The following is a 15194-nucleotide window of genomic DNA, read 5'->3' as shown; positions in this document are numbered from 1 at the left end:
CGGTTGTTGCCGCTTTTTCTATGGCATAGTTTTTAAGTTGTTTCTATTCTGAACCAATTTCAACAAGGAATAAAACTAAATCAGTTTAGAACCCTATGCTGTTGCTGCTTTTGTCACCAACATGCTGTTCTTTGACCGTCATTGACCGTGCCTTCTGGAGCGTTGGTTCTGCTGTAGGATAGGTGTTCGTCCATGCTTGTACATTCTACTTTTCATCCCTACCCTTTGCTTTAGCTTAGATGTCATGCCATATGTCAAACAATAAACCAATTACAGGATGTTGCAACTTCCTGTAGTCTTTTTATCAAAAATCCCTAATTCTTTAACATAAAACTCATAAATCAATTCTAATGTATTTAACAACTATAATACTGTTAACTAATCAATTTCAAGGGGTCTAAGAGATGTATGAAGGAAAAAGGTAGGCAAACGATGTGTTTCAAGAGGAAAAAGGAGGTCAAGGAATGATACCAACATCTCTCCCCGACTTAATGAGTTAGCATGACCTCATGCTAATCCCGATGTGCTTCCTCTGAACTCTGTCCCTGCCTGTACCTCTGCTGCCCTCAACAATGTATCCACATTCTTCTTCACCTGGGCATCTTTCTGACCATGGAGCTCATGCTTTAAACTTTTGTACTTTTCCTTGAGGACCTTCTTTTGGTTGTACCATTTAGTGGCCCACTTACAAATATCTGTTTGTTCAGCTTCAAGTTCCTTAATTTGTTCCCTTAACTTTTCATTTTTTTGTTGAGTCTCTTTAATCTACGCTTTGAGCATTTCATTTTCTTTCTTGATAACTTTTTCCAGCATATTAGCCTCCATTAGTTCTTCCTTTAACTTTTCAATTTGCTTCTCCAGTTTCTTCTATTTCTTAATGACAGGTTGTGAATCTTTTTCTTGCCTGTTGTTGCTTTCAACCTCCATCTCAGCTCCTGGTCCAGGTTGTGAGTGGGCACTACTTTCAATATCCATCAGCATAGGTGCATTTGATTCAGGCTGGTCTTCTTGTAGCTGGGCCTTTGATGTTCTCCTGGTTCTTCTTGAATAGGTGGTAAAAAATTTATCTTGCTCTGCTTTCCGAGCATCCTCTTTTCTCATTTTCCTCGTCCTTATACTGCTAACAGGTGGAGGTACCTTGCTTTCTTTGTGTATAGGAATCTCTTCATCGATATCATTCATGAATCTTGAGTTTTCTTGTGGTTCTTCCTTGTCCTCTTCGTCTTTAATTTGGTTAGCAGCCAAGAAATCCTTCCACGTTTTCCCTCTTCTCTGCAATTCATACTCAATAAGAATTTTAATTAACCCAAAGTGATATAAGCTCTTGTCTTCGTTACCTTTCTACTTTTGGATGGTCTTCGACATTTTGGTTAGGCTTTGCAAGAGGAAGTATGGCAGACTGATAACACACTACCCTTTCAAATGTAACATTAACTTGATATGGTACAAGTAAACAATACTGTAGCGGCCTTCACAAGTTACAAACTTTTGGATGATATAGACCATCTCGTCCTAGGGATGCACCGGCCAACTTCTTGGGACGCCTTTCTTCCAATTAACGGACGAAACCCTGGATCTGGACATAAATTGAGTCCATGATTTCTCTTTAAATTGCTTTGTCTTGAAGTACTTCTCCCCTTCTGGGCTGATCCCTAGGGCTTGAGCTATGGTATCTTCCGAAACTCTGAATGAAAAATTACCTATCAGAGCTTTCTCTCCGTTGAATGTAAAAGCGAACTGTTTGGTGACCTCTTCATTACTTCCACGAAATTTCTCTAAAAAGGGCAGCCACTGTATTTCTTTAAGAATTGAAATGCAATCTTCGTGATACTGGGAACTGTCGAATATGCTTGGTTCGACCCTATTGGTCATTTTGGCCGAGAGTTGTGCTCTAACTCTTCTTTGTTTATGTTTTACAAATTCAACAAAGAAGTTTTGATTTGTTACCTTTTATCTTCCGCCCCAATACTGCTGACCTGGTGGCGTCCTCGGCTCTTTAACACTAGCTCCTTTAGTAACCCAAACGATGCTCGATTGACTATCTTGTAATAGAGGTCGAACCCAATTAACTACATTTTCCTTTCGTGGCGCTTGCTACTTTCAGTCTTTACTGTTGAAGTCACAGGAGTCGAATGCTAACATAGAACAACTGAAAATGATAATGAAATAACCGGCTTAACTCAATTCATAACATATTCATCTTTTGAAACAGAGGAATGGTTGTACTGGTCGTATGGATGCCATCATAGAAACGCTAGAAGCATATATATGAAGTACTGGGATATGATTCCGGGTAGTCGTTTGCATCATTTGGCTTTGTCGGGTGTTTGAATGATAATTCGGTCGTTTCAAACATAATGAACAAGCCCGCATGACATTTGGTTTCCAAACAATTCACCACGTGTCCTGCTTCTGTTGGTACCCGGCCAAATAGAAATGTTGGGATGGTTGTAGGGTCTAACTGGTTGGTAATAGAGATTGAAAAGGGTGATATGAGAGGGGATTAACAAAATCATATAAGTATGAGAGGGGTTGGAGTATTGGAAGATGATAGGGATTAACAATAGGATAACGAGTGATAGGTATGGAGGTGTCTCTGAAATTGATCGTAGCAGTCACAGTTATTAAATTTAACATTAAAAATTAATCTAAGAATTTAAATGTTAAGAATAAGGAATATATTACACTTTCGTTGGTTGTTCAAGCGTTGCATTGGCATGCTGGGTAGGACTAGTCTCTTTTGACTATTCTTTGTTGTTCATAACAGGTCCCCTGAGATAGATTTGAATGCAACAGGTCCCTCTGAGATCTTGAAGATGTTCATGCAGCTTCTTTGAAATCCGGAAAAAGAATTATATGTATACAGGTTCCTTGATCTTTGGTATTTGATGAAGTCTTGGTGCCCAGAAACCTGTGGATCCTTGTAGAAACTTGATGAAGCTTTGTTGAAGTAATCCGAAAGTAACAGTCTCTTAACAGGTCCCTTTTATGTGTCTTAAACAGGTCCCATTATTGCTGGTGTTGGTAACATGGTATTCTGGACAGAACAGGTCCCCCTGCATAATGTTTGTAACCAGGTCCCTCTGAGATAAAATAATGACAAAACAACTTCTTTATTGAAATCTGGAATGCTGAAACAAACTGCTTTGGAAATTTACAGTGAGGAGATGAGATAAGAAATCTTTTAAGAATTTACAATGGAGAGATAAGAGAAAAAATCTTGATGCTTCTCTCCCCCACTAAAGTGTTGACTTGTCCTCAAGTCATTATTTAGTTGATAAATGAAATAGGGAACAAAAGAAAAGGAATTCTTACCCGCCAACGAATTGGTTTTCAAGTAAGAATTCCGAGTTAGAGTGTGCCAGAGTCTGGTTTTCACATCTAACCCATTGTTATTATTTTTTTTGTTGTGTTTGTGTTTTTTCTCTTCTTTTTTTTAGATTTTGTTTTGTTTTTTTCTTTTTTTTTTCTTTTTTTTGAATTTCTAAATTGAAATGAAATGAACTAAGGCAGGGATACTGCAGCTGAAGGCTACAGTATCTCAACCTCTCTTTGTTGAGATACTGTTTGGAGAAAAATTTTCTTGTTGATGGGCTTAGTGTAAAGTTTCAGGCGATGACCGTTGACAGTAAAGGAATGACCTTCTCCATCAATAGTTTTGAGCTTGACTGAACCATTGTCGTAAGCCTGAATAATTTGGTATGGGCCCATCCAATGGGTGGTAAACTTGGCTTTATGATCTTTGAATTTAGAGTTAAAAAGTAAAGCCCAGTCGCCTTCCTTGAACTGCTTCTTCTTGATATGTACATCATGCCATTGCTTCCTTTATTTTTGCATGAGGATTGTGGTTTCCTCTGCTTGATGCCTCATCTCATCCAGCTGGTTCAACTGTTGAATTCTTTCTTGTTGTGCTTGGTCCAGGTCAATTTGCAAATCTGCAGCTAGTTTGAAAGTATGTATTTGAAACTCAATAGGAAGCATTACCTCTTTGCCATACACCAATTGATATGGTGTAAATCTTGTAGTATTCTTCCATGTAATTCTATAAGCCCAGAGTGCATCTTTGAGTTTCTCTTCCCAATTCTTTCTGTTCATTGCCACAGTTTTAGTGATGATCCCTTCCAAAGTTTTGTTTGTGGATTCCACCTGCCCACTGGCCTGTGGATGGTAAGGTGTATTTCTTCTGTGCTTGATTTGGTATTTTTCTGTGATGTCCTTCACTAACTTTGAAGTAAATTGATTACCCTGATCAGTCACTATTTCCCTTGGTACTCCATACCTTACAAAAATCTCTTCAAAAAGGAAATTTACCACTGTTTGTTCGGTGGCTCTAACTAGTGCTTTTGCTTCAGCCCACTTTGTGACGTAATCAGTACATACTAAGATGTACTTCTTACCATTGGAGGTTGGGTTAATGGGTCCTATGATGTCTAGAGCCCATTTTTCAAATGGCTCTAGGTGAACTTGGGGTTGAAGTGGCATCTCGTCTGTAGCTGTTGGCCTGCCCATTCTTTGGCAGCTGTCACAACTCTTCACGTACTTCTTGAAATCCTTAAAAATGGATGGCCAGTAGTATCCAAGACTAAGAACTTTGAATGTTGTTCGCTTAGCTGCAAAATGCCCACCACACGGTTCATCATGGCAAGATTTTAAAATATCAATTATCTCATCATTTCTTACACATTGTCTTATAATCATATCATAACCAGTGTAAAATAAATCGCCATTAATCCATGACTATCGAGCACTTTTTTTGACTAGTCTCTTCTTTTCCTTTGGAGTAAAGTATGGAGGTGTCCTTCCTGTAGACAAATAATTGGCCAAGTCAGCATACCAAGGATTCACTATGGCAATTTCAAATAAATTTTCATCTGGGAAAGAATCTTCGATCAAAACAACCTCACCTGGATTTTGCAGTCTAGAAAGAAAATTTGCCACCTGATTCTCTTTACCTGGTCTATCTAACACTGTGATGTTAAATTCCTGTAACAATAATAACCATATGGTAACTCTGCCACTAGTTATTGGTTTATTCATTAAATGTCTAATGGCAGAATGATCAGTATGTACAAAGACTTCATAACCAGTTATATAATGTTGGAATTTATTCACAGCATATATGATGGCAAGTGTTTCCTTTTCTGTGACTGTGTAGTTTGACTCTGCAAGTGTTAGATTTTTGCTAATGAAATAAATGGCATAATTACAAGATTCCTCTTTTTTTCCTAATGAGGCACCCACTGCAGTGTCAGATGCATCTGTAAAGATATGAAATGGTAGGCTCCAGTTAGGCCCTCTTAAGACTGGTGCGGTTGATAACTTCTTTTTGAGTGCTTCAAATGCTTGTTGGCAGTTCTCATTCCAGTTGAAAAGTACATCTTTTGTTAGAAGCTTAAACAAAGGTAAAGCTATTTTACTAGAATGTTCAATAAACCTTCTGTAATAGCTTGCATACCCAAGGGAACTTCTTACCTCTCTTTGATTCTTTGGAATTGGAAAATCAACAATGATCTGGATTTTTGCTGGATCAACTTTGATGCCTTGAAAAGAAATATAGTGGCCTAATACTATCCCTTCGTTTAACATCATAAAGCACTTTTCATTGCTCAGGGATAGATTAGCTTCAATACATCTTTTCAAAACTCTTTCAAGGTTCTCTAATGCATGTTCAAATGAATTGTCGTACACTGAAAAATCATCCATGTAAACTTCAACACAATCATGAACTAAATCAGTGAAAATAGCTAATACAGCTCTCTGAAATGTAGCTGGAGCATTGCAAAGTCCAAATGGAAAAACATTATAAGCATAAGTGCCCCAAGGACATGTGAATATGGTTTTTTCCTGGTCTTCTGAGGCTATCCTGATCTGGTTGTAGCCACTAAAACCATCAAGAAAAGAAAATGATGATTTCCCAGCTAATGTGTCTAACACTTGGTCAATAAATGGTAGTGGGAAATAATCTTTGAGCGTTGCTTTGTTCAATTGTTTGTAATCAACACAAATGCGCCACTTACCATTTTTCTTGGGCACTATAACCAATGGGGATACCCGCTGACTGTCAGAAATAGGATATATAAAATTAACTCTCAACAGTTTTTGCAATTCTTCTCTGAAAATATCCTGGAGCATGGGGTTCATTCTTCTCTACGGTTGCCTCACCGGTTTGATAGTACTATCTGTATAAATATGGTGAGTGCATGTGTCAGGATGAATCCCATGCATATCGGTGTAGTCCCAAGCAAATGCTTTCTGGTATTTTCTCAATAGTCGAATCAATTTCTCTTGCTGAGATGAGTCTAGGTGATTGCCTATGTTCAGAGTTTTCCCTGGACTAATCTCTATGACCTGACTCTGTGTGTTTGTGATGGATTGAACTGGAAAAATATCTTGAAATGTGGCTTGAAAAGATTGAATGGTGCATGTTTCTTGAAAATTTTGGGCTAAAAGTACATCTGCAGCATGATACTGGTCGTTTCTCAAATTTTCGGAAATATCAGGTTGAGAAAGGAACAATTCTACCAAATCATTATTATTTTGTTCTTGGAAATCATAGATTTGGTCAATGCTAAAAACAGATTGTACTTCTTCTTTATCATTGTATTTATCATCAAGTCATAAATTGTGTGTTACTGTTGGTGATTGTGCCGATGGATAAAGAGTGAGTTGTTTCCTTTCAGTCCCTCTTGAAATAATCATGTTGCCCGATCGACATCCTATGAATGCATCAACAGTCGCTAACCATGGTCTACCAAGGATGATAGGGTGCCGTACTAAATTGGATTTGGGTTGAAGAACTAAGAAGTCCACTGGATACTCCCAAGAGTCTAGTGAAACAATTATGTTCTCCAAAATCCCTTCAGGAATCACTTTAGACCTATCGGCTAGTTCTAGAACAATCGTTGTGTGTTGCAAATTTATGAGCTGGAGTGTTCTCATGGTTTCAAGAGTCATGACATTTATTGCGGCCCCAAGATCTATTAAAGTGTTTGGAATCTGTATGTTGTTAATGATTGTAGTAACTCGGGGGATACCAAGATCAACATACTTTTCCATCGAGATGGTATTTGTCGTAAGGCTAGCTAAATGTCCTATAACATGAATGGTTTGTGGATCAATCCTTTTCCTAGTGGGGTTCTTAAGAAACATTTCTTTGATTGCTTTAGTGTATATGGGAATGTCTTTTATGGTTTGGAGTAGCGGAATTTTTATATAAACATTCTTGAGCTCATCTAAAACATCAAACTGTGGTATGGACATTGGAAGTTTCATTTGGACCAATCAGTCTGGAAAAGGTGGATGCAATGGTTGCATATGCTTATCTTTGGTATCATCGTTTGGTTTTCTTTGATTTTTCATTTCATTTTCATTTTCTGTGTTTTCTTCTTGTTTATCTGTTATTGGAGAATATTTGTGGAGTACCCAACCAGACCTCAAGTTGATATTTTGCAAGGGTAGTGTGGGATATGAGGTTCCCTCTTCTACATTGTAGGCTGGCCTCTCTGCTCTGTTATTTGGATTTGGGACAGTTGAGCAGGAATTTGAGTAGGTCTGGGAGGTTGTGAGTTAGATGGAAATTGCAGTTGTGGTGGATTTATTGGTGGAGGAGCAGACAATGCTTGTTGAGTAGGTTGAGGTTGGTAAACAACTTGCTGCTAAGGATACTGCTGATATGGTTGAGGATGTGATGAATATGGCTGATGATATTGTTGATATGGCTGTGAATATGGTTGGTATGATTGAGGATATGTATGATAGGATTGAGAGTATTGTTGAGATGGTCTCCATTGTTGCTGTGGGTGATTTTGGCACTGCCATGGCATGGGTACATTCCATGAATTCTGCGCATACATTTGATCATTTACAGGAAATTGAAAATTTTGATTTGGAAACATACCTTGAGGTGTTGGCCTTGGCTTCCATGGTCTCTTTGTGCCCATGTAATACACGTTTTCCATCTTTGCATTAGCTGCCATATTACAGTTCTGCAAAACCTTAACTTTAGTACAATTAAATATATCATGATGTTCAGTACAGAAGGCACAAACTTGGATGTTTTCTAATGGGCAGTCTTTTAAGGCATGTTTCTTCCGGAATTTTGGGCAGAAGATAGCCATTATCTGATCTTCATATTCTTGTTTCTTCTTAGCTTTTAGAGTGTCAATTTGGTTCCCTAGGGTGCTTAACAGATCTGTTTTAAATTCTTCTAACAGATTCCCTATTTCAGCCCTTGTGACACTTGCTGAAGCAGATTTTGTGACTTTGGATGACAAGGTTCTTTTTCCAATTTTAGCTTTGCTCCTTGAATACTTTTCGCATAATTCAGCGATTTCTTCAAAAGGTAAGGTAGAAATGCCACCTTTTCCCATCAAATTAAGATCATCCATGTATTCCTCTCGGACGCCTTTCAAAAATATTGTGCGGATCAGATCAAGAGGCATAGTTCGGTGTTTGGATTTTTGTAAGTTGTAGACAAACCATTCTAAGTATTCCTCCAAGGTTTCATCCTCTTGTTGGCTCATTCTAAAGATATCGTCTTTGGAATCTTTGGATCTATAGTAAGGTTGATATTTCCTTAGAAAATTCTTCTCATGCCATCCCAATCAATTATCACATGCTCACCAAGCCTCATGAACCATCTCAAGGCTGATGCCTTTAATGTCGCTGGGAAGAGTCTAAGCCTATGGGCATCATCTGTGTAACCATATGTTCGACATACAATGTCAAACTCGAACAAGAATGAGTCTGGGTCTTCCGAAGCCATACCATAAAAGTTTGGTAGCACAGATGGAGGTATGTTTTTCATTTCGATCTCATCATCTTCTTGTGGTTCATGTATAGGAAACTTAAAGGTTGACTCTTCTTCATCTCTTTGTCCTTGATTTGGTACTGATCCATCTCCTTCCTCAGCCATTCTAATAGGTTTCTCTGTGTCAGTGTCACTTGTTTTAAAGAGGAGATTAAAGATAGATTGTTCGGTCACTGTGCTACTTTCTCCTTGTGTGGAGGATCTAGGAAAGTGTTTCTTCTATGATTTATGTGCTAATAAAGTTTGCCTTTCGATGAGAGTAAGTCTTTGTCCTGACTTTTGTTTATCCTCTAATGCTTGTATGGTGACTTCCTCAGCTGGTGTTGTATTTCCTAAAGAGTCTGCTCCTGATGATGGTTTAGTTTTTGGATGGGGGGTTTTTATGAATCTACCTTGATTGTCTCTAAATCTAGGCATAAATGAACATGATTTCTAAATTTATGTTTTTGCTCGTTTTTATTGAATTTGTTTTAGATCCTTTAACTACGCCTCCCTGGCAATGGCGCCAAAATGTAGTGTCCTATCTAGGGTGCTAGATTAGGCTATATTTATTATTGACCAGGATTAGTAAACTTTGAGGCATGTGTCTACAATCTATAGACATAAAGGATTCCTAAGTGTTCGTGATGATAAGTTACAGAACTTCTTTACGGAAGGTTGAGGTATGCTCCCTATCACCTGGACACTCAGGTCACTCAATTCATCTACCTATTCTAAAAACACTGTGTATTACTTAAACCAAGATTTCAATCCCCTTACGAGGATACTGTGCATAAAACCCCTGTTCAGTGAACACTCAGCATTCAATGTTTATCATTCATGAAATATTGAAATATACTAGAAGCACAAGCACACTTAAAATTCAAATATATGAGAAACAGGGTTCATGAAGATGCTCTTAAAAATAACGAAAGATTAGATCCCTTACAGGATACAATTCAACGATCTCTGCGATGAATCCTTCAAGCTACCATCATAAACATTACTCATACGAATTTCTAATTAAATCAACGAAAGCATAAACTGAACTCTAATCACTGTGCATACTATTGAATATTCAGAAGTTGCAAATAAAATGAAATGACAGTATACCCATTCCACGCAGGGCCCGTCTGCGTTTCAAAGGTATATTGGACTGTGCTCAAGCAACTATAGAATCAACCCAACAATGAAATCGTGACTGCAACCGTGTCTTTGGTATTAAGTTCGAAAACTCTGTTTTCAAAACGATACAATGATAACCACCAACTGAAAACACATAACTGTGTTTACATATGTTTTTACAACGTTTACATTTCAGAATGAATGTGCATTCGTGATGCGGTTGTTGCCGCTTTTGCTATGGCATAGTTTTTAAGTTGTTTCTATTTTGAACCAATTTCAAAAAGGAATAAAACTAAATCGGTTTAGAACCCTATGTTGTTGCTGCTTTTGTCGCCAACATGCTGTGATTTGACCGTCATTGACCATGCCTTCAGGAGCATTGGTTCTGCTGTAAGATAGGTGTTCGTCCATGCTTGTACATTCTACTTTTCATCCCTACCCTTTGCTTTAGCTTAGCTATCATGCCATATGTCAAACAATAAACCAATTACAGGATGTTGCAACTTCCTTTAGTCTTTTTATCAAAAATCCCTAATTCTTTAACATAAAACTCATAAATCAATTCTAATGTATTTAACAACTATAATACTGTTAACTAATCAATTTCAAGGGGTCTAAGAGATGTATGAAGGAAAAAGGTAGGCAAACGATGTGTTTCAAGAGGAAAAAGGAGGTCAAGGAATGATACCAACAGTTTCTATGGTGGGTCTAATGGTGCATGTTTCATTTGTGGCATTTTCCTAGGTGATATAACTTAATGATGTAACGTATGTTAAACATCACCTAGGGAGGAATGTGTTTTATGATGCTAGTACCCTCATTGAAGTTCTATTTCTTAGATTTGAGTTAGCAACTGGTACTACATATGATTTGATGGTAACATAACCTTTTCCTATGGTTGGATGATGTTTTTTGATGTAATAATCCCTTGGTGGTTGTGCACCTTAGGTTGGTATTTATGTTTTTTTGTTATCATGGTGGGGTTTTGTTGGGAGAACATATTTTATTTACATGGTACTATCATGCATGTTCATGGTGATTTAATAAGTTGATGACTATTTGAGGAGGACTATGGTTATATTTGAGTATTAACCTTTGTGTAGATATGTTGAGGTTGAGGCACTAGAGTTTGATCCTGTAATGGAAAGTTCCAAATCATTTCCATGCTATGTGTTTTTGGGATTTTGGTTGGCATAGAAAAACATGTTTTTTGAGGATAAGTGTTGGATCCCTACTCTTCTGGCTCTCAAAATTTGAACTTTTTTTAAACAAGGCTAGAAGTAGAAGTTTAATGCATCATTTAGAATTGTTAAGGAATAATTGATTGATTTAAATAAACCTTGGGGATTTCTTGATGATGTGTGTCAAGGGACATCTAGTACCTACGAAGTTGGAGAAATGCTTCATTTAAACAAAACACATTTTTATAAGTTAAAATATGGCATAGGTTGAGGCACTAATAATAGGGCTAAGGTTTTTTCTCTATGGATCTTCTTAAAAGTTTCTACAAATAAGGTTATCATTGATTTACAATTCTTTGGTGATTGGAGAATGTTGATGGAATGGTAATAATAATCAGTGTCTCATTACAAATATGGCATTTACATCTATGCTCAACAAGGTTTTGGAAGCTAAATATAGGTTCCAGTTAATTCACTTTGAACAAATTTATAAAAAAAAAACAATGTAAAGGAAAATGATTGTGAAAGGAGGTTTTAACCTTAATTGAGGGATAGATGCTATACAATAACATAATGGAAATGAGATAGTGCCCAAGGAGCTTCTCATGGTTATGTAATGTGGTGTTTATTAATTTTTGTTTGGTTAACATGTATTATTTCTTTTTTGTGGATGGTATTAAGACTTGTTTCCTATGTGTTTGATATAAATTCACACAAAATAAAAGGAGATATTTGCCCAAATATCCTACCTCAACATGTGATTGACAGCAAGTGAAAGATACAAACAAATCCATTAGCCAAAATGCAATCACAATCAATGCAATCAATGAAAAGAAAATAAATGGTCGCATATTAAAAACCCTTGCATGCTGGTGTAGGTTACAAACCCTTCTCAACAAATGGAAACCATACCCCTATCTAGAGATTCTGCTCCAAATCCTTGATTCAAACCCCTACACATATGCATGAACACACAAGGATAAGGTTTTCCTCCACAAAATTCAAGTTAGATTACATTATGAACTATTACAAGTAGTAAACCATAATCTCACATATACAAACATCAAATGGAGAGGGAAATCAATTTTCCATTCATACAATAACACTAGTACATAAGGGTCAAAGGATCTTATCTTGAGTTCTTTGGTGAACAATTTTTTCCCTAAAATTCATGGGCTCAAGTCTCTGAAGACATGTTGTATCTATCCTAGTTTTGGCACTTATGAAATAGTTGTATCTAGTGTAATAGAAGTAGTTGATATTTCAAAGCTACTGATTCTCTAGAAATTCTCATTCTGATTTTAAAAAAGAAAAAGAAAAAAAACAATAAAAACAACAATGGTACATAATGAAATTCCTGTCATAGTTTAAGTTTCATGGGAAACTTAATTGAATCCAGTGTTCTAGTTAAAAAAAAAAAATGGGTGTGCTGACAAATTATTTGTCAGCACTAATTTAGCAATTAAAAGGAAAAGCGCTGCAAATTTTTTTGGAAGAAAATGATTTAATTTTTGAACAAGCGAGTGCTAAAAAACCACTTGGTATAATACCCTACTATCATCCTATAGGTGGCGTTGACAAATCAATTGGAAGCACTCCATTTTACTCTATTTTTTCCTGTTTTAGTCACTGTCTTTAAGCGCAGTTTCTGAACAGTTGGAAATGAAATTTTCAAATATGAAAGAGGATTTTGTTGGGGACCAACTCATTTAAATAAAAAAAACTTTCAGTTTTTACACATCTATCATGGTTTTGGATATTCGAATGGCTCTTTGTAGCCTATTTTTCATAAATTCACCATATTTAATTTTTTCTATGTTTATAAAAAACACAACTCACTAAATGCCAAATGTATCCTATTTTGAAGCGTCAAGATGGAATTTTTGATATAGTTGATAAGTAGAGTTCCATGTAATCATCCAGGATTCAAAGGGAATGTCAATGTCATTTGTTAGAGGAGAAGGATCAGCTTAGTGGGTAATTTCCAAGATTCGAAAACAAGTTGGTAGTTCCACACTTCCAATAGTCAAAGGTGCACAAAATCAACATTTAAGGTGGCAAAGGATTATTCATCAGATCTAGATTTGTATTCATTATTCAAGTAATCATATCCTTAATACATTAAGTCAATTTATTCCAGATTTAAGGAAAATGAGTGACTTTGTGGTAGAAACTCGACATGTAGAAGATTTCTTCTAGATTTTCAAGGCCAAAAATCAGCATCTCCGGTTAGACAGAGATATCCAAAGGACACTTAGCACAAGAAGAAGATGAGATGGTAGCCAACATTCCATAGTGCTAGCATATTTGTGACCACCAACTTTCAGCAAATCCAAACCAATTGTAACCCTAGCCATATTTAGTGTATTTCTTATGAGTTTAATTTTATTTTGTTCCAAAATTTTAGAAACGGTTTTGAGAATGTATTTGATTATACATTTCAAAATTTCTAGTAGAAAAGGGGTTGGTGTTTTGTGAGACAACTAACTCATTTGTGGTATTAAATTTATTACTATTAATCAAAATTTCCTCAAAGCAGAAGTACTTGTGACATATGTTCTCGCATATTCTATCAATTTTATTTGTTTTCAGTATGCTTTCCCAGTTAATGTTCTCTTTCTAATGATTCATTGAATGCCATCTTTAGCATTTGAATAAGATTAAAATAATTAGATTTCATTTCAAATGTCTTTTTCATAGTATTCAAATGCTTACACCTAATTTGTCTAAAGTTTCTTATAGAATTCCTCTTAATTGATGCCCTATTTGAGATGGTTTGTATTTTCTCTTTCCTTTGTTCATCTAAAAATTTTTAAAGTATGAAATATTGTAGTTCTTTCCTGCAAATCATCCATTTTACTATAATTAGTCTTTGAGAAATATAGATTAATCCCAGACCAAATCCATGCCAAATGGTCCTTTTTTCATTTTCCAACCAAAATTATTCTTATTTACATTTAAGCTGGCCACTGAGCATATGAGTGACCTGCTACTTTGGTGACCTTGAGTAGTAGAGCTAAGGAGAGGTCCCTATCAAGATTGGAAAGGCCATCTTCTGATTTTAAAGTCTGTTTTGAAGGTTTCTCAGTTTTTCTCCCCGCAGCCAGGGTAATTTATGAGTGATAACACCTTGGCGCCATTGTCAGGGAAGTGATGCTTCAACTCAACATCATTGAAGAATGATAACCAATAGATATTCTCTCTGATGGTGAACAAAACAAAGATATAGAAGGGCTACACATCATTCACCTGATGACTCCACTCTTAGGAGGATCCATAAATCAAAGTATCATTGGCAACTCCATTATATCAAGATGAATCCATAATCTACAAGGTATGCTCCTATGAATCGTGCTCATATTCCTAGCTTTCCAAATTTTATTCCTTGCATAGATTCGAAAACATACCTTCCAAGATTCAAACATCAGGTACAAGATTATGTTGTGTTCCATTTGGTCAAATTTCATATGCACATACATAGGCTAGGGGTTGAATTGCATGAAGATTGCTTGATGAAGATGTTTATGGAAACCTTAGAAGGATTGGAAAGATCATGGTATGAAGGTTTACCATATGCTAGCATATATTCCTTGAAATATTTCTATGTAGTTTTTTGTAAGAACTATAAGGAAAGTTACCCATCTATACTGTTGGTTGAAAATTTTTGTGGAAATTTTGAAAATCTTGAACATTTTATTCAACACATGGAAAATAATTTTGATGGTGAAGAATTAATGGATGAAGAAATCAAAGAGTTTATTGAAAATTGTTTTAAAGATATATTAGAGGATAGTTTCCATCACACTCAAGAAAATTCCCAGCAGAACTTAGCTTCTTCTTTGACTATAAACGAGAGATCAAAACCTTTATAATCAAATCCATATTATTTTTCTTGTCAAAAATGAGGAAATCCAATAGCCTCTAGAAGTTTTAAAGAAACAAGAGAAAGATACAGATAATTTATTAGATATTGAATAACTTCAATCATCTCTTGAATCTTTATTTCAAGGAGAAGTTTGTAAAAATCAAATCTCCAAGGCTGCATGCATAGAAGCATTAAGTAGTGAGCCAATTCATGAAAATTTATCATCAATTTTTAA

Source organism: Pinus tabuliformis, chromosome 1_1, assembly GCF_031772625.1.
Source record: "Pinus tabuliformis cultivar Carrire ecotype Pingquan chromosome 1_1, CPIR1, whole genome shotgun sequence".
In the NCBI taxonomy this organism is placed as follows: domain Eukaryota; kingdom Viridiplantae; phylum Streptophyta; class Pinopsida; order Pinales; family Pinaceae; genus Pinus; species Pinus tabuliformis.
This window is presented reverse-complemented; position numbering follows the sequence as displayed.